We start from the raw sequence: 25,200 nt of genomic DNA on the forward strand, positions 1-25,200 counted from the left end.
AACATTCCAGACAGTAAATGACAGAAGTCAGTCAAAGAAAGAGGAAGTATGGGTGAGATGAGTCAGAAACAATTCTCCTACCTTGTTAGCATTTAAGCAAAGATGAGTTTGTTTATTACTGCTGCCACTGATGTTCAGATTCAGTTTTCCAATATTTTTCTTAAAATACAATAGCAAATTTTAAATCCAAATTCATTTCAAATACTAAATTTTTTCTTCTAATTAGTATAGATAAGCATTCTGGAGGAATATCACTTATGAATTAGAGAAAAGGATTGTTGCGTGCAATGCACAGGTAGGAGCAGAAATGAAATAGTGTTCTATTAATTCAGAACTGATTCCAACTTCATGTACAAGGTCCTGCTTTCTGGAAATGCTCTTTACAGTGGAGACGTTTGACAATCCTTTTTATCGTACCTACATGCTTTACTAGTAAGTAACTCTGGGAAATTATCCTGGAAGACATCTGAAATGACTACAGCACTCATGCCAAAGAGGGACGATCGGGGTTATTGTTCAAAAACACAGTTACCAGGCCCACGTTTTTTTAATGGGCATATAATTGTTCATTTTATTTATTTATTTATTTATTTATTTATTTATTTATTTATTTATTTATTTATTTTTATTAACTTGAGTATTTCTTATTTACATTTCGAGTGTTATTCCCTTTCCCGGTTTCCAGGCAAATATCCCCCTAATCCCTCCCCCTCCCCTTCTTCATGGGTGTTCCCCTCCCCATCCTTCCCCCATTACCACCCTCCCCCCAACAATCACGTTCACTGGGGGTTCAGTCTTAGCAGGACTCAGGGCTTACCCTTCCACTGGTGCTCTTACTAGGATATTCATTGCTACCTATGAGGTCAGAGTCCAGGGTCAATCCATGTATAGTCTTTAGGTAGTGGCTTAGTCCCTGGAAGCTCTGGTTGCTTGGCATTGTTGTTCATAAGGGGTCTCGAGCCCCTTCGAGCTCTTCCAGTTCTTTCTCTGATTCCTTCAACGGGGGTCCTGTTCTCAGTTCAGTGGTTTGCTGCTGGCATTCGCCTCTGTGTTTGCTGTATTCTGGCTGTGTCTCTCAGGAGCGATCTACATCCGGCTCCTGTCGGCCTGACTTCTTTGCTTCATCCATCTTGTCTAATTGGATGGCTGTATATGCATGGGCCACATGTGGGGCAGGCTCTGAATGGGTGTTCCTTCTGTGTCTGTTTTAATCTTTGCCTCTCTATTCCCTGCCAAGTGTATTCTTGTTACCCTTTTAAAGAAGGAGTGAAGCATTCACATTTTGATCATCCGTCTTGAGTTTCATGTGTTCTGTGCATCTAGGGTAATTCAAGCATTTGGGCTAATAGCCACTTATCAATGAGTGCATACCATGTGTGTTTTTCTGTGATTGGGTTACCTCACTCAGGATGATATTTTCCAGTTCCAACCATTTGCCTACGAATTTCATAAAGTCATTGTTTTTGATAGCTGAGTAATATTCCATTGTGTAGATGTACCACATTTTCTGTACCACATTCCTCTGTTGAAGGGCATCTGGGTTCTTTCCAGCTTCTGGCTATTATAAATAAGGCTGCTATGAACATAGTGGAGCACGTGTCTTTTTTATATGTTGGGGCATCTTTTGGGTATATGCCCAAGAGAGGTATAGCTGGATCCTCAGGCAGTTCAATGTCCAATTTTCTGAGGAACCTCCAGACAGATTTCCAGAATGGTTTTACCAGTCTGCAATCCCACCAACAATGGAGGAGTGTTCCTCTTTCTCCACATCCTCGCCAGCATCTGCTGTCACCTGAGTTTTTGATCTTAGCCATTCTCACTGGTGTGAGGTGAAATCTCAGGGTTGTTTTGATTTGCATTTCCCTTATGACTAAAGATGTTGAACATTTCTTTAGGTGTTTCTCAGCCATTCGGCATTCCTCAGCTGTGAATTCTTTGTTTAGCTCTGAACCCCATTTTTTTCTTTTCTTTTATTGGATATTTTTTATTTACATTTCTTTTTTTTATTATTTTTTTATTAACTTGAGTATTTCTTATATACATTTCAAGTGTTATTCCCTTTCCTGGTTTCCGGGCAAACATCCCCCTCCCCCTCCCCTTCCTTACGGGTGTCCTCCTCCCAACCCTCCCCCCATTGCCGCCCTCCCCCCATAGTCTAGTTCACTGGGGCTGAACCCCATTTTTAATAGGGTTATTTGTCTCCCTGCGGACTAACTTCTTGAGTTCTTTGTATATTTTGGATATAAGCCCTCTATCTGTTGTAGGATTGGTAAAGATCTTTTCCCAATCTGTTGGTTGCCGTTTTGTCCTAACCACAGTGTCCTTTGCCTTACAGAAGCTTTGCAGTTTTATGAGATCCCATTTGTCGATTCTTGATCTTAGAGCATAAACCATTGGTGTTTTGTTCAGGAAATTTTTTCCAGTGCCCATGTGTTCAAGATGCTGCCCTAGTTTTTCTTCTATTAGTTTGAGTGTATCTGGTTTGATGTGGAGGTCCTTGATCCACTTGGACTTAAGCTTTGTACAGGGTGATAAGCATGGATCGATCTGCATTCTTCTACATGTTGACCTCCAGTTGAACCAGCACCATTTGCTGAAAATGCTATCTTTTTTCCATTTGATGGTTTTGGCTCCTTTGTCAAAAATCAAGTGACCATAGGTGTGTGGGTTCATTTCTGGGTCTTCAATTCTGTTCCATTGGTCTATCTGTCTGTCTCTGTACCAATACCATGCAGTTTTTATCACTATTGCTCTGTAATACTGCTTGAGTTCAGGGATAGTGATTCCCCCTGAAGTCCTTTTATTGTTGAGGATAGTTTTAGCTACAGGCCCACATTTTTTTATAATTTTGTCTCTGAATTGAGAACCCAATGAGTCTTCTTGCTCTTTCCCTTGGCAAGGTGTTTTATGTTTATTGTGGCAGCCCTCTGATCCCAAACCAAGCTTTTCTGGCAGGAAATCTAGTTCTCCCAACTATCTTCCATCTCTCTGTTCTCTATGCAGAAGTGGGATTGTTCAGGATCCGATTCCTGTTCATGGACTCTATTGCTCTTAGAGAACAAATGACAGTAATGAATTCCCTTAACAATTAAGAATGATTTTGACATTCCCAGTGAGATATATCATTTAGAGACTGATTACAACAAATAAAATACCTCCAAAAACCAGACAGCAATAATAAGCCAAAGGGTAGTAGAAAGGTAAGAAAGGCAGACATTCTCAGAGCAGCACCATGGAGTCAGGAGGGCCCTCACCTTAGGTCTTTGCCCCTCTATTAGCACTTTTTGTAAGTGTCTCTAAGGAAAAGTTATTGCAAGTCTGACTTTCCATCCTTGGTATTTCATTCTTCCTCACTGCTTTTGGAGTAGTGCTGTAATTTAAAGGTGAGGACTTTCATGTATCCTTTCTTTCACAATTTGTTCTTCCTCAGTCATTTTCCTTCTGATTCCAGGCAACAATCATAGCCATTCACCCCCAGCCATTCATCTATACATTTCCCAGGACCAGTATGTTCTCTACTTGCTGTTATATCCTTCACCAGATTTTAGTGGAAATATGTCTGTTCTGTACACATGGCTGAGTATATAGACCAGGTCACTTGGCTCCAGGGGAAATAACAGAAGGTTTCATTTCAACCTGAAGCTGTACCGAATAGACTACTCAGTTTTCATAGAGATTCTCACTGTTGGTACTTAGTCACTTTGTGTTCTCTTCCTCACCCTGACAGTGCAATGCTTCTTCTAATCTGATCAGACTAGATTTGGAATTGTGGTGCTGCTTGCATAGCAGTCACTGATCATACTGAGATCTGTGCTACAATAGGTCACTGCTCGATCCTGCTCATTCAGGGATGTGTAGGTTTATTGAGTAGAAACGCCACATGAAAAAAATACTGGAAATGAAAAGCACAGACTCCATGAGGAAGAGAATGTTCAAATACTTTGACAATAGTAGTAAGCAAGACACCAGTAATTACTGAAAGTATGGGCAAGCAGGCAAACTCATGTCAAGGCAATCAGAAACAAAGTCAAACCAAATACCCCAGGATGATTTCATTTGTCTTAAACTTAGTTTTACTTCCACAAGAAGGGGGAAAGTGGGCCTCAAACACTGAAGGGGCAGACGAGAGCAAAGCTTGGAGGTACGTGTGAAGCATGGAGACAGAACTGTGGCTTGAAAATGCATTCCTCTTCTAGCTACTCCCTGCTAGCTATAACAACTGCATGCTAATGAGGTAGTGTAAAGGTAATCTTCTCTGGCTCTCTCTACTTATTAGACTGAAGACATTGGAGAAAGTAACTACGCCATGCCAAGAGCCCAGATTAGCCTGGCAGAGGGCAGTGTGTAAAGGCTGTATATACTTTATGCATCTTCTAGCTTGCTGGTTACACAGTGTCTCGGAATGTACTGGAAATGAAATAGCTTCTGCTAGACTGATTCTGCTAGACTGATTCTGCTATCCTGAACAGGAGGGACTAATAGATTGGAAGAGAGAATGAGGGTGAAGCTAAGAAAAGATCTCATCAAGAAAATTGAAGTTTCCCTTCAGTGGTTAAATGTTCTGGGCTAACAGGAGCAATTTTCCACATTTATCTGTTTATTTGTTTACTATGAGAAACTGGATAATAAATATGATATGAGAATTCTAAAGAATACCAAATGGTTTCACTTTAGAAAGAAATGGAAAATAAAATTTGCAAAGCAGGGTCCTACACATTTAATGTCCAAGTCTGTTATCAGATTGATGATAGGTAAGGATTTACACACAAAGCAAGGGTACGAAGTATTAAATCAAGCAAAAAAGGAATAAGAAATGTTTTCCCAAATCCATTTGCTTTATTAAAGTTTAACTATTTATTACCTTTGTTGTTACTAGACTAGTAGTCCAGGAAATGACTTTTAATATGTGTAAATCTCAGGAAGGCTATTTTCAAAGTTTACCTACAATCTTTAGAAACTTTCTCATCACTGTGAGAGAATACCAGATGTAGGCCACTAAAGAGACCCTGTAGTAGTTAGTTTTAACTGTCAACTTGACACAAACTAGAAACAAATGGGAAGAGAGCCTCAACTGAGCAATTATCAAGATGAGCATGACCTATGAGCACACCTTGGAGGGTTCACTATTGATTGTTCTTTGCTGTAGAAAGACACCTCATTATAGTTGGCACCATTCCCTAGGCAGGAGGTACTGAAGAGGATATGAGAAGAGAAAGCTAGTTGGAAGCAGGTACATAAGCAAATGAGCATGTCTATATTTCATTTGTCTCAGTTCTTGATTCTGAATGATCAACTATTTCAGGTACTTGCCTATGATATCTTTTCTCTTTTTTAAATTTTTATGTGCACTGTGTTTTGCCTACATTAATGCCTGTGTGGGGGTGTCAGATATTGGAGTTACAGACAGTTGTGAGCTAGCTACCATGTGGGTGCTAGGAATTGAACTGGAAGAGCAGTTAGTGCTCTTAACCACTGAGCCATTTCTCCAGGTCCTACATAGTAAGTTCTAAGACAGCTGGGGATACACAGAAATAACCTGCTTGGGGAAAAAGGAAGGAAGGAAGGAAGGAAGGAAGGAAGGAAGGAAGGAAGGAAGGAAGGATGAAAGAAAGAGAATAAAGAAAGGAAGTAATAGTTTTGGCACCACACAAGCCCAGAATGCCCTGTCCTGAAATCTTTTGTATGATGGTCTGAAACCAGAAATTGTGAGCTAAAACACAATTTCTTTTCATAGGGTTATTTAAAAAACACTTTACTTTAAAAAGTGTACTTAAATTTTTTATAATCTCTCTTTTAGCCCATCCCCACCAGAGGTAAGGAAAGGTTATCAGGGCAAAGAAGTATGTAGACCTGTTTTTTTTTTGTTGTTGTTGTTGTTTGTTTGTTTTTGTTTTGTTCTGTTTTGTTTTTCTGTAGTAAATCTAATCTGCATTGTCAGAATATCAGTAGTTCAGTTCATAGCTGTAGTAGTTGAATCAATGATCCACTTGCAAACACCATTCACAAATCAGAAATGGCAGTTCAATCCAGAAGAAATCATATAAGTCTATGAAATTGGTTGATGTCCATGGAATCAGCACAAATGATGATCAGCAAAGAGTGGCAAGCTAAATTAATACCACACAGCATTGTCCTGTCTGTTGGGTTATATTTATATCCATTCCAAACATCATGAGTTTTTTCAAGCATATGCTTTAACAAAACATTACATGCCCTTTTTCCAGGCTGCTTTCGGAAAAACAACACATGTATGTTCTCAGCAAAACTTCCTCCCATGTGTCTGCTTCAGCAAAACATCCTTTCATAAGACAGTTTTCAGAAAAACATTGCATGACACAACTGAGTCACAAAACAAATTTTTTTCCACTTCACCCTTTCTCCCCTATGCTGCTTTTTGTTGGGATTCTATCACAGCAATAGAAATGAAACTAGACAGAGCTCACAGTTCACTCTGATGGGGAAGTCATGGCAACAGAAATAGTTGTGGCCATTACTCTTCACTTCCTCATATCTTAAATTAATAAGCAGAGAAAAGATAATACTATATATTCAGCCTTCCAGTCACTCTATGACCCTGGCCCATGATATGGCTCTACCACATTCAAAGCAAGTATTCTCCCTTCATTTAATCCCCCTTAGAAAATCATTCACAGGAATATTCAAATATGCACCTCATTCATCCTTGCCTATTTCTTACTTGAATCTATTTGACAACCAAAAACCTAACAATGGAGAAATATAGACTGATTGGTTAGTCTTGAGGTAACTAGATGGACAATATGAATACAAACTGGAAGAAGGTATATTGAAGAAAAGACTGGGAAAAGGAACACAACTGTTTTAAGTTTGAAACACAATTATAGAACATGTCTACAGCGATAGCCAGAAGGCATACTGGGTTTCCTACTACTAATTGAAGGTAAGAACCTATTGCTGTAGAGAAAATACACTTCAGACACAAGATTTGGGAGAATCATATTGGCTATAGCTAGAAATGTCCTCTCTAAGGATTGGCTTTCGTGATGCTAGAAAGTTATATACTTAAGCTACCAAGGAAAAAAGACACCTATACACTACAACAATGGCCACAATGATAAGATATCTCCAAAAATGTCAAAGCAACAATTTATGTCTACACAATAACCAATAGCTGTCTAATGGACTTAAGAACAGCTCAATAGGAGGGAATTCATGTCTAGCACTATAAACCTACCCAATTACTCATGTGTGGTCAGGCTACGGAACCTAGAGGTAAACTTACTATTGGCTTTTCCCTGAAACAGTATAATCTCTTATTGCATTTTAGTACTTCTTTTATATGCATATATTTCAAAGACAATATTCCTCATAACAAAAATTAAGAAAAAGTACTTTCTTTGCATATTTGGCAAATAATCTAACATCAAGGAGTCTGACGATTCCAAATAGTAAAATCCCAACAATTCCAGCAAAACCAACTATTAACACAAGCCTGACTCTGAATCATTTTATGACTAGTGCTTTAAGTATGATAAAAATGTAGCTTTACCAAAGTAGAACTGTTATGTGTACTGTATAAGAAATTGTTTACTAGCAGTTTTAGGGAAGCATGTGGACATCAAAGAACAACTTGCAAGACTTAGTTCTCTCTTTCCATCATGTGGATTCAAGAATCACACTCAGTTAATGAGAATTGGTGGTAAGCATTCTCACTTATACCATCTTTGTAACTATAAAAAATTATTAATATATAAGTAAATGTGAGACCAGTTCTAAATATTGTCACTTGATCAGCTGTGTGATTCCATGTGAATCACATTATTTCTGTAAACTGACAAGATTTCATCAGAATGAAAATTATTTAAGTTTTCCCTGTTGTATAGAATCAAAAACATTAAAATATATTTTCTGGCTACTTAAAGATATCATAATTACTTAATTGTGGATAAGTCTCAGGCACCTTGGGTTGCCATTTTACATGCTAAAGGTCTAACTCCAAAGCTATAGCATGTAACTGTGATTCCTAATGTTAAAAAGTGAGCTATGTAGTCATAAAAGAAGTCAAAGAATTGAAGGCTACATTAGTTAATTAAAACCTTACAGAAACCTTAGCATGAAGCCCAGACTATTGAAGAACCATGCCCTTTCTCTTTTCCTTTGTTTTTTCTTTTGAGATAAAGGGTTATTATGTGGCCCTAATTAGTCTAGAACCTTTTATGTAAGCCTGACTGGCCTCTATCCAGGGGTTACAGGATTGTGCCACCAAATTATGTTAAAGACTATTGATACTTTTCCACTTACCATATATGACAACAATAATAAGGCACAATCATAAGAGAACTTCCTTCTTTAGTGTACCTTAGTATTCTGGGTGAGCACTAAATAACTACTTTCTATTTCAAGAACTTATGTTAATTTTCATACAAATAACGAGATTAAGAAATAGCCAAATGCTTATATTATTACTATTACTCAATATTTTTTATTCCTAATGATATTCTGATATTTCCATTGAACAGTGCTTAGCCCAAGGGTCATCAGAGAGGCAACATCCAACAAGTGATGGAATGGATACAGAGACCCACAGGCAAACACTAAGGGGAGCCAATGGAACCCCACAGAAGATGAAGATGGAGGACTGTAGGAGGGTGTAATGGGGCACCAGTAGAATACCTCCCAAGAATCAACTAAGCAGGGATCATAGGGGATCTCAGAAACCAACCCTGCATGTGTATGCGCTAGATCCTCTGCATATACATTATGTTTGTATAGTTTGAGTTCTTATAGGACTCCCTAACAGTGTGAGTGAGAGATATATCTGACTTTTTGGCCTGCTCTGTGGACCTATTCCTTCCTACTGGGTTGTCTTATCAAGCCTTGATATGAAGATTTGTTCCTAGTCTTAATGTAAGTTATTATATTCCTGGAAGGCATGCTTTTTTTAATGGCGTAAAGAAGTGAATCTTGGGGAAAGAGGAAGGTGTGAAGAGAAACTTTGGTCAGTGTGTAATGTATGAGAGAAGAATAGAAGATGATGGGTAGATGGATGGGTAGGTAGAGATAGAGAGATAGAGAGATAGAGATAGAGAGATAGAGAGATAGAGAGATAGAGAGATAGAGAGATAGAGAGATAGATAGATAGATAGATAGATAGATAGATAGATAGATAGATGATAGATAGAGATAGATAGATAGATAGATAGATAGATAGATAGATAGACAGACAGACAGAGATAGGTTTATATGGCTTATGATCCCAGATTACAGTTTATCATTGCAAGTAAATCAAGGTTCATGAACTTGAAGCAATTATTCAAATCACATTCATGGTTAGGAACAGAGAGCAACGAATTAATGCTTGTATGTTCGTGCTCAAGAACTCTTTCCTTTTCATTCACAATGAGGTGGTGCCACTCAGGGTGTGTCTTCCAATTAAGATAATATATCAGCAACCTGTCCATAGGATAACGTAATCTATACAACTCGTTATAAAGGCTCCTTTCCCAAGTGATTCTTCTTTGTGCCAAGTGAACATTCAAAAGGAAACACCACATTGATAGAAGTAATGCATCCAGATGAAGAACACATGTTGATTGAATTCACATTCATTTCTTTTCCCCTATAGTTCCATTCCATTATACATCTGTACAATGTTTGGTTGATAAAGAGCTTAAATACTGCCTGCCTGGGTTAAAGCTCCTTTTGTTATTTAAAATGTATGATTTTGAGGTAATTAATTAATTAGTTTCTGTTTTCTTATATAAATATGGGAATGGTTTATAGTATTGTCTTCATAAAATTGTTCTCTGGTTTAAATGTGTTATGGGGTTAAATATGTGAAGTACCTAATTCTTATAGATAAGTATAGTTCTCAACCCCCATCAAAGAAGTATTTAGAAACAATTACAGATACCCACAATGGTCAATGAATTACTGACAATGGGGTGGCCAACTCATTTAGACATGTATGATAAAACACTACACCTACAGCTCAGGGGGCATCTCAGAAGAAGAGGTGAAAAGATTAGAATTGCCAGGAGACCATACTTGCTATGGTATTGGGTCATCTGTTAAATTACATTACTGAAGTGGAGATAAGATCTAAATTTGATTCTGGTATTGAGCATGTATTTGATTGTTCCTGTAAATATTTACTTAGAGCATAATGTGCAAGTTGCAGGTTTAGTACTGAGAATACACTGGTGAATACAGAACACCAGAAGACAGGAACTGCTGCTCTGTCCTCTTTGGGCTTTTATTGAATAACATAGGATAGTAATTATGAAACCTAAGATAATGACAGATGTCTAATGGGGAATGATTGTACTAAAATAACATGGACTTGAGGGATGATGGGTGTGGTGGAATATGTTATTCTAAACAGTGTGTCAGAGTGGGTTACAGAGCCCCTGAAATATAACTGTCTGAGGGAAGTATGACCAGGGTTACGTCAAAATGCAATAGCATTACTTCTGAAGTTTTGTATTCATGTGTGCATATATGTGTTTATCTATATGCATATGCACTCATGCAACATTATCATTTAGCCTATAAATATGCTCAGTATGGTCTATTTACCCTTTCTTTATGCTGAGGTAAAATACTGTGAGAAAACTCTTTAAGGGAGAGTTTATTTTAACTCAAGAGTTGAAGGTTCAGTTCATCATGGTGTAGAATTAAGGCAACAAGGGTTTAACACTACTGGTCAACTCATACCCAGTCATATGGATGCCTGCTGGTGTTTAACTCTTGTTCTCTACTAATGCAATCAAGATTACCACATAGGCTTGCCCAGGGGTGAGTCATTCATTTTACCAACTATCACTGATCACAAGTACTTTTCTCCTACTGTCATAGTTACATAATTACAACTATCTTTATTATCTCCAGATATATCTTCTTTCTCCTCCCAAATACACTGAAGGAAATTGTTCTCCTTCGTATAACAGGTAAACGGATAGATGACACAGATGGAGAAAAGAGAAGAAAAGAATACAATAAGAATAAGCTATGTGGAAGGAACAGACCTGATAAACAGTTCTCTGCACCCAAATCCCGTGGGAGGGAGAGCTAAACCTTCAGAGAGGCAGACACGCCTGGGAAACCAGAAGAGAATGCACTCTGCACACATCTTAGACGCCAGAGGAAAACACCAAACGCCATCTGGAACCCTGGTGCACTGAAGCTCCCGGAAATGGCAGCGCAGATCTTCCTGGTTGCTGCCGCCACAGAGAGCTCATGGGGAGCACCCCGCGAGCAAACTTGAGCCTCAGGACCACAGGTAAGACCAACTTTTCTGCTGCAAGAGACCTGCCTGCCTGGTGAACTCGGGACACACAGAGGCAGAATTCCTCTAGGACTGGGCACCTCCTGTGTTTACTGGGAGTCCCACACCCACGGATCCCGGCCCGCAGCAGCTCTCTGCTCCCAGACCCTGTGGGAGAGAGACCTCACCGCCTGGTCAGGTGGGCACTCCTGAGGCTGCAGAGCAGAAGAGACCACCAACACTGCCCACCCCTGCCCACATCCCTGGCCCAAGAGGAAACAGTATAAAGCCTCTGGGTTCCCGTGGGGGAGGGCCCAGGAGCGGCAGGACTCCTGCGCCTGAGACACCGCCGGAACCTGAAGGAACAGACCGGATAAACAGTTCTCTGCACCCAAATCCCATGGGAGGGAGAGCTAAACATTCAGAGAGGCAGACAGACCTGGGAAACCAGAAGAGACTGCACTCTGCACACATCTCTGACGCTAGAGGAAAACACCAAACGCCATCTGGAACCCTAGTGCACTGAAGCTCCCAGAAACGGCTGCGCAGATCTTCCTGGTTGCTGCCGCCACAGAGAGCACGAGGGCAGCACCCCGCGAGCGAACTTGAGCCTCGGGAACACAGGTAAGACCAACTTTTCTGCTGCAAGTGACCTGCCTGGTGAACTCAAGACACAGGCCCACAGGAACAGCTGAAGACCTGTAGAGAGGAAAAACTACATGCCCGAAAGCAGAACATTCTCTCCCCATAACTGGCTGAAAGAAAACAGGAAAACAGGTCTACAGCACTCCTGACACACAGGCTTATAGGACAGTCTAGCCACTGTCAGAAATAGCAGAACAAAGTAACACTAGAGATAATCTGATGGCGAGAGGCAAGCACAGGAACCCAAGCAACAGAAACCAAGACTACATGGCACCATCGGAGCCCAATTCTCCCATCAAAACAAACATGGAATATCCAAACACAACAGAAAAGCAAGATTTAGTTTCAAAATCATATTTGATCATGATGCTGGAGGACTTCAAGAAAGACATGAAGAACTCCCTTAGAGAACAAGTAGAAGCCTACAGAGAGGAATCGCAAAAATCCCTGAAAGAATTCCAGGAAATCATAAATAAGCAAGTAGAAGCCCATAGAGAGGAGTCATAAAAATCCCTGAAAGAATTTCAGGAAATCATAAATAAACAAGTAGAAGCCCATTGAGAGGAGACACAAAAATCCCTGAAAGAATTAAAGGAAAACACAATCAAACAGTTGAAGGAATTAAAAATGGAAATAGAAGCAATCAAGAAAGAACACATGGAAACAACACTGGATATAGAAAACCATAGGAAGAGACAAGGAACTGTAGATAGTAGCTTCACCAACAGAATAAAAGAGATGGAAGAAAGAATCTCCGGAGCAGAAGATTCCATAGAAATCATTGACTCAACTGTCAAAGATAATGTAAAACAGAAAAAGCTACTGGTCCAAAACATACAGGAAATCCAGGACTCAATGAGAAGATCAAACCTAAGGATAATAGGTATACAAGAGTGTGAAGACTCCCAGCTCAAAGGACCAGTAAATATCTTCAACAAAATCATAGAAGAAAACTTCCCCAACCTAAAAAAAGAGATACCCATAGGCATACAAAAAGCCTACAGAACTCCAAATAGATTGGACCAGAAAAGAAACACCTCCCGTCACATAATACTCAAAACACCAAACGCACAAAATAAAGAAAGAATATTAAAAGCAGTAAGGGAAAAAGGTCAAGTAACATATAAAGCAGACCTATCAGAATCACACCAGACTTTTCGCCAGAAACTATGAAGGCCAGAAGATCCTGGACTGATGTCATACAGACCCTAAGAGAACACAAATGCCAGCCCAGGTTACTGTATCCTGCAAAACTCTCAATTAACATAGATGGAGAAACCAAGATATTCCATGACAAAACCAAATTTACACAATATCTTTCTACAAATCCAGCACTACAAAGGATAATAAATGGTAAAGCCCAACATAAGGAGGCAAGCTATACCCTAGAAGAAGCAAGAAACTAATCGTCTTGGCAACAAAACAAAGAGAATGAAAGCACACAATCATAACCTCACATCCAAATATGAATATAACAGGAAGCAATAATCACTATTCCTTAATATTTCTCAACATCAATGGCCTCAACTCCCCAATAAAAAGACACAGATTAACAAACTGGACATGCAACGAGGACCCTGCATTCTGCTGCCTACAGGAAACACACCTCAGACACAAAGTCAGAGAGTACCTCAGAGTGAAAGGCTGGAAAACAACATTCCAAGCAAATGGTCAGAAGAAGCAAGCTGGGGTACCCATTCTAATATCAAATAAAATAAATTTTCAACTAAAAGTCATCAAAAAAGATAAGGTAGGATACTTCATATTCATCAAAGGAAAAATCCACCAAGATGAACTCTCAAGCCTAAATATCTATGTCCCAAATACAAGGGCACCTACATGCAAAAGAAACCTTACTAAAGCTCAAAACACACATTGCACCTCACACAACAATAGTGGGAGATTTCAACACCCCACTCTCATCAATGGACAGATCATGGAAACAGAAATTAAACAGAGACGTAGACAGACTAAGAGAAGTCATGAGCCAAATGGACTTAACAGATATTTATAGAACATTCTATCCTAAAGCAAAAGGATATACCTTCTTCTCAGCTCCTCATGGTACTTTCTCCAAAACTGACCATATAATTGGACAAAAAACGGGCCTCAACAGGTACAGAAAGATAGAAATAATCCCATGCGTGCTATCAGACCACCACGGCCTAAAACTAGTCTTCAATAACAATAAGGGAAGAATGCCCACATACACATGGAAATTGAGCAATGCTCTACTCAATGATAACCTGGTCAAGGAAGAAATAAAGAAAGAAATTAAAGACTTTTTAGAATTTAATGAAAATGAAGGTACAACATACCCAAACTTATGGGACACAATGAAAGCTGTGCTAAGAGGAAAACTCATAGCGCTGAGTGCCTGCAGAAAGAAACAGGAAAGAGCATATGTCAGCAGCTTGACAGCACACCTAAAAGCTCTAGAACAAAAACAAGGAAATACACCCAGGAGGAGTAGAAGGCAGGAAATAATCAAACTCAGAGCTGAAATTAACCAAGTAGAAACAAAAAGGGCCATAGAAAGAATCAACAGAACCAAAAGTTGGTTCTTTGAGAAAATCAACAAGACAGATAAACCCTTAGCCAGACTAACGAGAGGACACAGAGAGTGTGTCCAAATTAACAAAATCAGAAATGAAAAGGGAGACATAGTTACAGGTTCAGAGGAAATTCAAAAAATCATCAGATCTTACTATAAAAGCCTATATTCAACAAAACTTGAAAATCTGCAGGAAATGTACAATTTCCTAGACAGATACCAGGTACCGAAGTTAAATCAGGAACAGATAAACCAGTTAAACAACCCCATAACTCCTAAGGAAATAGAAGCAGTCATTAAAGGTCTCCCAACCAAAAAGAGCCCAGGTCCAGACGGGTTTAGTGCAGAATTCTATCAGACCTTCATAGAAGACCTCATACCAATATTATCCAAACTATTCCACAAAATTGAAACAGATGGAGCACTACCGAATTCCTTCTATGAAGCGACAATTACTCTCATACCTAAACCACACAAAGTCCCAACAAAGAAAGAGAACTTCAGACCAATTTCCCTTATGAATATCGACGCAAAAATACTCAATAAAATTCTGGCAAAGTGAATCCATGAGCACATCAAAACAATCATCCACCATGATCAAGTAGGCTTCATCCCAGGCATGCAGGGATGGTTTAATATATGGAAAACCATCAACGTGATTCATTATATAAACAAACTGAAAGAACAAAACCAAATGATCATTTCATTAGATGCTGAGAAAACATTTGACAAAATTCAACACCCCTTCATGATAAAAGTCCTGGAAAGAGTAGGAATTCAAGGCCCATACCTAAACATAGTAAAGGCCATATACAGCAAACCAGTTGCTAACATTAAACTAAATGGAGAGAAACTTGAAGCAATCCCACTAGACTAGACAAGGCTGCCCACTCTCTCCCTACTTATTCAATATAGTTCTTGAAGTTCTAGCCAGAGGAATCAGACGACAAAAGGAGGTCAAGAGGATACAGATCGGAAAAGAAGAAGTCAAAATATCACTATATGCAGATGATATGATAGTTTATTTAAGTGATCCCAAAAGTTCCACCAGGGAACTACTAAAGCTGATAAGCAACTTCAGCAAAGTTGCTGGGTATAAAATTAACTCAGATAAATCAGTAGCCTTCCTCTAAACAAAAGAGAAACAAGCCGAGAAAGAAATTAGGGAAACGACACCCTTCCTAATAGACCCAAATAATATAAAGTAACTTGGTGTGACTTTAATGAAGCAAGTAAAAGATCTGTACAATAAGAACTTCAAGACACTGAAGAAAGAAATTGAAGAAGACCTTAGAAGATGGAAAGATCTCCCATGCTCATGGATTGGCAGGATTAATATATAAAAAATGGCCATTTTACCAAAAGCGATCTACAGATTCAATGCAATCCCCATCAAAATACCAATCCAATTCTTCAAAGAGTTAGACAGAACAATTTGAAAATTCATCTAGAATAACAAAATACCCAGGATAGCTAAAACTATCCTCAACAATAAAAGGACTTCAGGGGGAATCACTATCCCTGAACTCAAGCATTATTACAGAGCAATAGTGATAAAAACTGCATGGTATTGGTACAGAGACAGACAGATAGACCAATGGAATAGAATTGAAGACCCAGAAATGAACCCACACACCTATGGTCACTTGATTTTTGACAAAGGAGCCAAAACCATCAAATGAAAAAAGATAGCATTTTCAGCAAATGGTGCTGGTTCAACTGGAGGTCAACATGTAGAAGAATGCAGATCGATCCATGCTTATCACCCTGTACAAAGCTTAAGTCCAAGTGGATCAAGGACCTCCACATCAAACCAGACACACTCAAACTAATAGATGAAAAACTAGGGAAGCATCTGGAACACATGGGCACTGGAAAAATTTCCTGAACAAAACACCAATGGCTTATGCTCTAAGATCAAGAATCGACAAATGAGATCTCATAAAACTGCAAAGCTTCTGTAAGGCAAAGGACACTGTGGTTAGGACAAAACGGCAACCAACAGATTGGGAAAAGATCTTTACCAATCCTACAACAGATAGAGGCCTTATATCCAAAATATACAAAGAACTCAAGAAGTTAGACCGCAGGGAGACAAATAACCCTATTAAAAAATGGGGTTCAGAGCTAAACAAACAATTCACAGCTGAGGAATGCTGCATGGCTGAGAAACACCTAAAGAAATGTTCAACATCTTTAGTCATAAGGGAAATGCAAATCAAAACAACCCTGAGATTTCACCTCACACCAGTGAGAATGGCTAAGATCAAAAACTCAGGTGACAGCAAATGCTGGCGAGGATGCGGAGAAAGAGGAACAGTCCTCCATTGTTGGTGGGGTTGCAGACTGGTACAACCATTCTGGAAATCAGTCTGGAGGTTCCTCAGAAAATTGGACATTGAACTGCCTGAGGATCCAGCTATACCTCTCTTGGGCATATACCCAAAAGATGCCCCAACATATAAAAAAGACACGTGCTCCACTATGTTCATAGCAGCCTTATTTATAATAGCCAGAAGCTGGAAAGAACCCAGATGCCCTTCAACAGAGGAATGTGGTACAGAAAATGTGGTACATCTTCACAATGGAATATTACTCAGCTATCAAAAACAATGACTTTATGAAATTCATGGGCAAATGTTTGGAACTGGAAAATATCATCCTGAGTGAGGTAACCCAATCACAGAAAAACACACATGGTATGCACTCATTGATAAGTGGCTATTAGCCCAAATGCTTGAATTACCCTAGATGCCTAGAACAAACGAAACTCAAGACAGATGATCAAAATGTGAATGCTTCACTCCTTCTTTAAAAGGGTAACAAGAATACACTTGGCAGGGAATAGAGAGGCAAAGATTAAAACAGACACAGAAGGAACACCCATTCAGAGCCTGCCCCACATGTGGCCCATACCTATACAGCCACCAATTAGACAAGATGGATGAAGCAAAGAAGTGCAGACCGACAGGAGCCGGATGTAGATCGCTCCTGAGAGACACAGCCAGAATACAGCAAATACAGAGGCAAATGCCAGCAGCAAACCACTGAACTGAGAATAGGACCCCCGTTGAAGGAATCAGAGAAAGAACTGGAAGAGCTTGAAGGGGCTCGAGACCCCATATGTACAACAATGCCAAGCAACCAGAGCTTCCAGGGACTAAGCCACTATCTAAAGACTATACATGGACTGACCCTGGACTCTGACCTCATAGGTAGCAATGAATATCCTAGTAAGAGCACCAGTGGAAGGGGAAGCCCTGGGTCCTGCTAAGACTGAACCCCCAGTGAAGTAGACTGTTGGTTGGAGGGCGGCAATGGGGGGAGGGTTGGGAGGGGAACACCCATAAAGAAGGGGAGGGGGGAGGGGGATGTTTGCTGGAAAACCGGGAAAGGGAATAACACTCGAAATGTATATAAGAAATACTCAAGTTAATAAAAAAAATAAAGAATAAGCTATGTGAAAAATAATCTACCTTCATTTTCTTTTCTTTTACTGGGCTACTTTCTCTAGAGGTTGGCTCTTAAAGCTTAATGAGCAGATCTGTTCCATAAGACCACACCTCACTCTAGTGTTATAGCTCAGGAAAGGATGTTGGAAACACAGAACTGTTTCTAAAGCACCACCTGTTCTGAGTTGTTGTTGATGGCAGTGGACATCATTTTGTCTTTGATATAGTGCTTCCCCTTTCTTTGGGGGACTAAGCGTCTCCAGCTCCAGTTCTGTGGAGTCATGCATGGTCTCTCCAGGGACAATCTTAATAAGCCATGGAGTAATCCAAAGCATTGTTCGTTCTTTTAGTTTTGTTATTTAAGCGGTGTTTCTTCTGTGGGATTGTTATTCTTATTTTGTCTGATTTTCTTAGAAATAAGCAGATTTTGTGTGATAGTAGGGATGAATTAAGTTGCTTTTCTGGTCTTGTGGCACGGGTGGAGGTGGGGAGAGGGATGGGGAGGGGAGTGGTGATTGCAGGGGCTGTAAAGAGAGGCATTGAAATGCAGGAGAGAATTGCTAGGGTTTAAAATATAAGGAAAACAAATTCTGAAATCAGTACTTAAGGTCCAGGAACCTTCATGGAACAGAGCCAGCAAGCACATGTGCACACTATTAGAAGCTTTATAACTTCCAGCTGTCTTTTTTAAAGACAGTGTGAAGTACCTTCCTATCAGAAAAAAAAATTAGACTGTTTTACATATGTAATTATTTGAGATAGACTGAGGGATGACAAGAGAAAATTGGTAACATGTTATGTCATGAAGTAACAATGTCACAATGAAGACCATTATTTTGTGCAATTCATACATACAGAGACAAGGAAGAGAATGTGGAGGAGGGAAAGGAGGACTGTGTAGTCCAGGAAACAGGAGCACCCAGTTTATTATGGAAAACTGTTTGAAATCAGAACGGCCTTTGAGTCAAGTGAGCTTCCACTCAAGTGCTAATACTTGGAGTCACTTGGGGTTTCAGATACATCCCAGGTAGACTCTGTGCTTTGACTGTAGTTCAAAGGCCCAGCACATGCAATTGGAAAGTGATGGGAACTTTAAATGGTGAGATCTAGTGAGGTCATTTTTGAGGTGTGTTCTTGAAGAGATTTCAGTGACCCCCTGGCCTTCTTTCTCTACTTCCTCTTCTATTTTTAGCTCCTCAGCTGCCAGGAGGTTGAAAACTTGCTGTACCACACACTGACACCATGCTTATAGCTTCTCATAATTGCAACTTTCAAAGCTGGCCCTCACCATCCTGGTGCCAACTCTGTTTCATGCTTGAAGTTTAAGATGGGAGTCCCCAGCTTCCTGCTCCAGTCCTGCTTCCCCACCAGAATGATCATGAGTTTTTATCCCTCTGGAACCATAAGCCCAAATATACTCTTCCTTCTATAAGGTGCCTTAGTCACTGGTATATTTTTACAGTAATAGAAAAATAATGCAGAATTTGGTACAAGAGAATGGACTATTTCTATGATAGGTCTGACCATCTACTCCTTCTTCTAATTTTTTAAAAATTTCTTACATGGTATATTTTTGTAGTTACAATTAAAATCAAGAGAGAAACCTATAAAGAAAAAAGAAAACAGATTGAAAAGAGGAAATGACTTCTATATCACCACAGTAGGTGTTAAGATGGTTTTACTGTTAGTCTTACCTGTATTTGTCTAAGAACATTTTTTTCCTTTCTCTCCTTTTTACAGTTACCATTTGTTTATTTTATTTTTTAACTGGATATTTTATTTATTTACATTTCAAAGATTATCCCATTTCTCTGTTTCACCTCCTCAACCCCTCATCCCATTCCCCTTCCCCCTGCTTGTATGAGGGTGCTCCCTTACATAACTACCCATTCCCACCTCACCACACTAGCATTTACATACACTGGACAAGGAGCCTTCACAGGACCAAGGGCCTCCCCTCCCATTGATGCCAGATAAAGCACATCCTCTGCTACATAAACAGGTGGAGCCATGGGTCCCCTTCCTGTGTACTTTTTGCTTGGTGGTTTAGTCCCTGGGAGCTCTGGGGTATCTGGTTGGTTGATGTTGTTCTTCCTATGTGGTTGCAAACCCCTTCAGCTCCTTCAGCCCTTTAACTAACTATTCCATAGGGGACCCCATGCTCAGTCCAGTAGTTGGCTGTGAGCATCCACATCTGTATTTGTCAGACTCTGGAAAACAGCTATATCAGACTCATGTCAACAAGCAATTCTAAGCTGAAATACTCCACAAAAGGGAGGGAGAAGGCCCCTGGTTGGAGTATGGGACCACCCATCCATCTCCAAATTTTTAACCCAGAATTGTTCCTGTCTAAAAGAAATACAGAGACAAAGTGTGGAGCAAGGTCTGAAGGAAAGTCCATCCAGAGACTGCCCCACCTGGGAATCCATCCCATACACAGACACCAAACCCAGTCACTATTGCAGATGCCAAGAAATGTTTGCTGACCATGCTACTTCTTAGAGGATTGTGGAAGGCTTTAGTGGTTGTACTAGAAGAACAATTATGTAAGCGTCTGGGATACAGCACTGAGAGTAATGAAGACTGTGTGGGCTTTGCTCAACAGGTTTCAGAGAAGAACACTACTGGTATCTGGGGTAGAGACCCACTATTCCTATATTGGCAATGCTTTCTGTCCATGACTTAAGACTATACCTGAAGCTACAATTGAAATCAACCTACAATGGTTCAGGAAGAAATACAAAATGTACAGAGAGGAACAAAGAACACCACAAGATTAATATTCCAGTCAAGGTTTATGCTAGAAGAGAAGCAACAATTATTAAGATAAGTGTCAGAAGGAGAGGACAGATCTGCCTTGGAAAAATTTGTGTTCTCAGGTCAAGATCCTACCCCAATAAGCTTCCAACTTGTGAAAGAGAACACAAGACATTTTTCTGCTCCTGGAAGACAACTGCAAGCAAAAGCTAATGGCAAGATAGTTCAAGGGCCAAGGCCATGCCAAGCTCACAGTCATCCTGGCAGTAATCACCATTTGGCACTAGCTTCAGAGTTTAGAAAGATAAGTGATTCTGTGGTCTTTCCCATGGTTTCAGAGAGCCATTGCTTCTTAGTACTATGTGGCAGGGCAGTCCCTGGGTGAAAGTTGTTGAGAGGCAAGAGGCCCTGAGAGGCCATTGAGTGGAGTTGTGAAGTGAAGTCTGGGTTGTGTTACAGAACATAAGATATTAAAAATGGCAGGACCATGAGATATCTGCCAAGGAAAACTGGAGGCAGAGAGTCAAGCAAGCCCAAGATAAATGCATGCTATGGGTAGCAAAGATGGAGAACCAACTCCATCTAAGCCCTCTGACATTAGACATAGAGTCAAAGAGCTTGGTGTTTGGTGATTTTTAAGTATAAGAATAGTGAAAAAATAGATTAAGCCTAGAGAAATTACAAAATGTCAAATAGTATTCTCAGAAAGGAGACTTCACTTCAGTGTCAGTACAAAATAATAAGTTTTACATGTATTTAAGAAAATTTGAGATCTGTGAATGTACATATATGAAATTCATGCACACACTTTATTTTCTAAAAATTAGAAATAAAAAAGTCACCTCCTTGAGAACTATTCTTTCTGGTTTAGAAAATTCAACATTGCTTATTTCAGTTAAAGTCCAAAAATATTAATTAGGCAATTCTGTCTAAACTGAAACTGACTGATCTTCTTCAAAATGTTTCTTCTTTCTCCTTAAAAATAGTTAGAGCTTTCTCAAGCATATCTTAATCTTATCAGCTTCTAACAGTCCTCTTAAACATACACAGAGCTTAAAAGCTTTCAAAGGTTATAATTTAAAGATGTCTTCATCCAATACCTCCCCCCCCCCAAGTTTGGGGGATTCTGCGGAAGAGGAGGGAGCTGTAGGAGATTGAGGATGATCTTCCAAACACAACAGGATATATACATTCAGACAGATTGTGTTAGCATGCACTAGAGCTGCTCAGTTCCAAACAAGAAGGATCCAAGCATGGGGTATACGTGGGGTCCTGCTTGGGTCCCAGCACTGAGTTGGGAAAATCAACGTGAAGCCTAACCAAGAAGCTATCTACCCTTGATATCCACTAGCAAAAGGAAAAATCAATTTTCTCCAAAAAAAGTGTCACTAGGTTTATAACCCACACTAGAGGGCAGACCGTAAACCCAAAAGTAGTTAGATAATACAAATACACTCCAGTTTTGAGATATATATGCTTTTTATTTTGTTTTGCTTGGGCACTTTTTATATTACTAGAGTTTTGATTGTTTGCTTTGATTTTCACTTTTGTGGGAGTTTTTGTAAAAGAGAAAGAACATAAATGGGGTGAAAAAGGGGGTTGAGGAGAATCTAGTTGAAATTGATGGAGGAGAAAATATAATCAAAATATATTGTATAAAAGGTTTTTTAATTAAACGGATGGAAATAGATGACTAAGAAGTTAATAACAATTATTGGTCTTCAGAAGACTGATGTTTTGTGCCCAATATCCATGATACAACCTGTAACTACAGCTTCATGGGATCTGATGACCAACTCTAGCTTCTGCAGGTATCGGTATGCACATGTACATAAACACACAGACATAACCTATTTAAAGAAATAAAGACGTTTGTTCGGATCTTATTAATTTTGACTTCATGAATTATCATCTATTAAATGTATGTTAAATAAATATTGGATATAACTGATGTGTAAGTTATCTGATATGCAACACCTGTGGGGGACACACTCCACAGATTAAGAACCATTGCTCTAGCAGGTGGTGGCTTATATAAGGAAATGTTTAGAATTCAGATTAATTGGCTAGATCTATGAAAGCAGCTGTAACAAATGATAATATCTGAGAATGTGAAATTTTTACTAATGATAGGGCTATAATAATTTTAATTCAGTAACACCTATAAGGAAAAAGGACTTCCCAATCAAACTATCCAGCAGAAAAATATTTGTGAGAAAAACACTATCACATACTTCAGAAATGACTCACTTGTGACAGTTAACATTTATTATTTTTAAAACAAGTTTATGGGAAGTTGGAATAGCATCCAATTAACAGACATGGGTTGCTTAATTTTCTATTTCTTCTTGTATCAATTTTGTCATATTTTTTCTTACAAAATTTAATCCTTGTCTTTTGCCTGAATGTATTTGTCATGAAATATCTTGCATACTGTCTACTTTTCGTCTCATGTCACAGGGTATAAAATAAGCCTTTCTTTCATTTTTGATGTTATCATTTTGCATCTTCTGTAATCCTTTTGAAAATCAAATGTGGTAGAAGCTTATAAATTTCATTCATCTTTTCAAAGAACTTTTGGATTTGTTAATTGTTTCATCATCTTAAATTTTAATTTTTTGTTTGATTTTTATAATTGTGCTAGTTTTTTGGTTTAGTTTTTTGGTTTGGGGGTCTCTTGGGCTTGCTTGGGGTTTTCTTTTGCTTTTGTTTCTGTTTTATGTTTCGTTGTTTTTTAAAAATAAAGTGTTGAATGTAGGCTTGTTTACATCTACATTGGTATAATTAATTGGTGGTTTGTCTTTAAATGTCCTATGTCTAGAATTTTCTTCATTATTTTAACAAATAATGAAGAACAAAGCTTCATTTTCGATGTTGGAGAGGCCCTGTCTTTATTATCATCTTATGCATTAAATTTTCTTTATGATAAACATATTCCAATATCTAGACTAATTCTTTAAAGATTTATTTTTATTTTTAAATATGTGTATATGGGAAGGGGTTATGCATGCTGTCACCCACAGAGGCCAGAAAGAATATTATATGCCCTTGAGTTACAGGCAGCCATGATCCACCTAATGTGTGTATTAGGGACTGAACCAACATCTTCTTCCGAGTAGCACAGGATCATTACCACTGAGCAATCTTTTCAGCTTAAATCCTCTCCTTTTAATGTAGCCAATTAATCCAACTAAAAATTAATTGTTCAAGTTTTTCCTTTAGGATTGACTCTGTGGTTTGATTTGCACGTGTATAGGTCAGAGGCCAGTTAGTCATTGAAGAAGAGTTTACATTCGGACCTAGAACTCCCCCTCTGAACTCTTCTCCTTTGGAGAACCCCATAATTAGTTTCCAATCACTCTATAGCTTCAGATTCTCCAATAACATTAATAAATGAATACATTCCAAGTTTATGAAAAAGCACACATCTGGACGCTGACCTTTTCATAGAATTTGTTCTGTAAGCAAGAAGACCTGATTTCAAATCCCTAGCACTCATGTAAAAAGTCACATACCATCCTCATGGCAAAAAGACAGGTGGATCTGAAGTGCTCACTGGCTAGCCAGTCTAGCTGAGGTTCTGGTTCAATGTGAAACCTTGTCTCAAAGTAATAAAGTGACTAGCAATAGATAAAGATGCTCAATGTCTTACTCTGGCTTCAGCATGCATACACAAAGATTCACATACTTGCATACATGTAACACAATTAATTGAGTGCTCAACAACTTATGCTTTCTTATATTTCAGCATTAAAGTCACCAGGTATATTTGTCAACATGAAAAATAAACACACTGATTAGTGTCTTTCTTCTCTGGTATAAAAGACCAACCTTTTGTCTAGAGGCTTCAGTTCTTTCTTGATAGGTTGTAGCTCTTTCTTCTTATAGGGTCTCTGGAAAGAGTTGAGATAAGAAGAAAATAAATTGGCTACCTATAAACTTTTATTCTAATATATATCATAAACCCACATATTCATATGAACATCTATGTATGCTAAAAGTAGTATAATTGTTGAATCTTCTTCAGTGTCTTTTTGCACCCAGATATATAACTTCTAGTAATAATTTGGGCAAGCAAGTGTTTTTAAATGTATTACAGATAACGTTTATTTATTTGACTCTGCACATAAATCTTTAAAATTTTACAAAAGATCTGATGTAACATTTTACAAAACAAATGTCATCTATAAAAAATGAAAATAACTTTAAATCAGGTTAATAAGGAAATATAAGTAGAAGAATGATATGAAATATTTCCTGATATTATTTTGTATGTCTATCAGATTTAGATATCAAATTCCTAGGTGTCAAAGAATTATGGATGAAACTGCATTACCCTCAAATTCTTAAAGCCTCAATTTCCTATGTATATATTTTTCTCGGAGGCTTCAAAAACTGTGTGAAGTTCAAGGGTGAGGTCCTAATCTAACAGGACTTGTAAGAAAAGGAACAGATACCAGAATAAGATTCTGTGATGACACTGGGCAAAAAGGCAAAAAAGCTCCAAATAAGGGGAGAGAAATACTTTTGCTGGCAGCATAAACTTA

General features: G+C 38.8%; 1 long non-coding RNA gene across 1 annotated transcript in view; it reads right to left on the reverse strand.

The window, feature by feature from the left end:
* The window catches only part of Cdh7l1 (cadherin 7 like 1), a 51,643-nt gene extending 26,953 nt beyond the window's left edge, over positions 1-24,690 (reverse strand). The window contains exon 1 of the long non-coding RNA XR_010060203.1: positions 24,485-24,690. This is a non-coding gene — a long non-coding RNA (cadherin 7 like 1). The remainder of the gene's footprint in view (positions 1-24,484) is intronic.
* Positions 24,691-25,200: the final 510 nt, after the last annotated feature.

The sequence above is a fragment of the Rattus norvegicus genome, chromosome 19 (genome assembly GCF_036323735.1).
Source record: "Rattus norvegicus strain BN/NHsdMcwi chromosome 19, GRCr8, whole genome shotgun sequence".
NCBI lineage: Eukaryota > Metazoa > Chordata > Mammalia > Rodentia > Muridae > Rattus > Rattus norvegicus.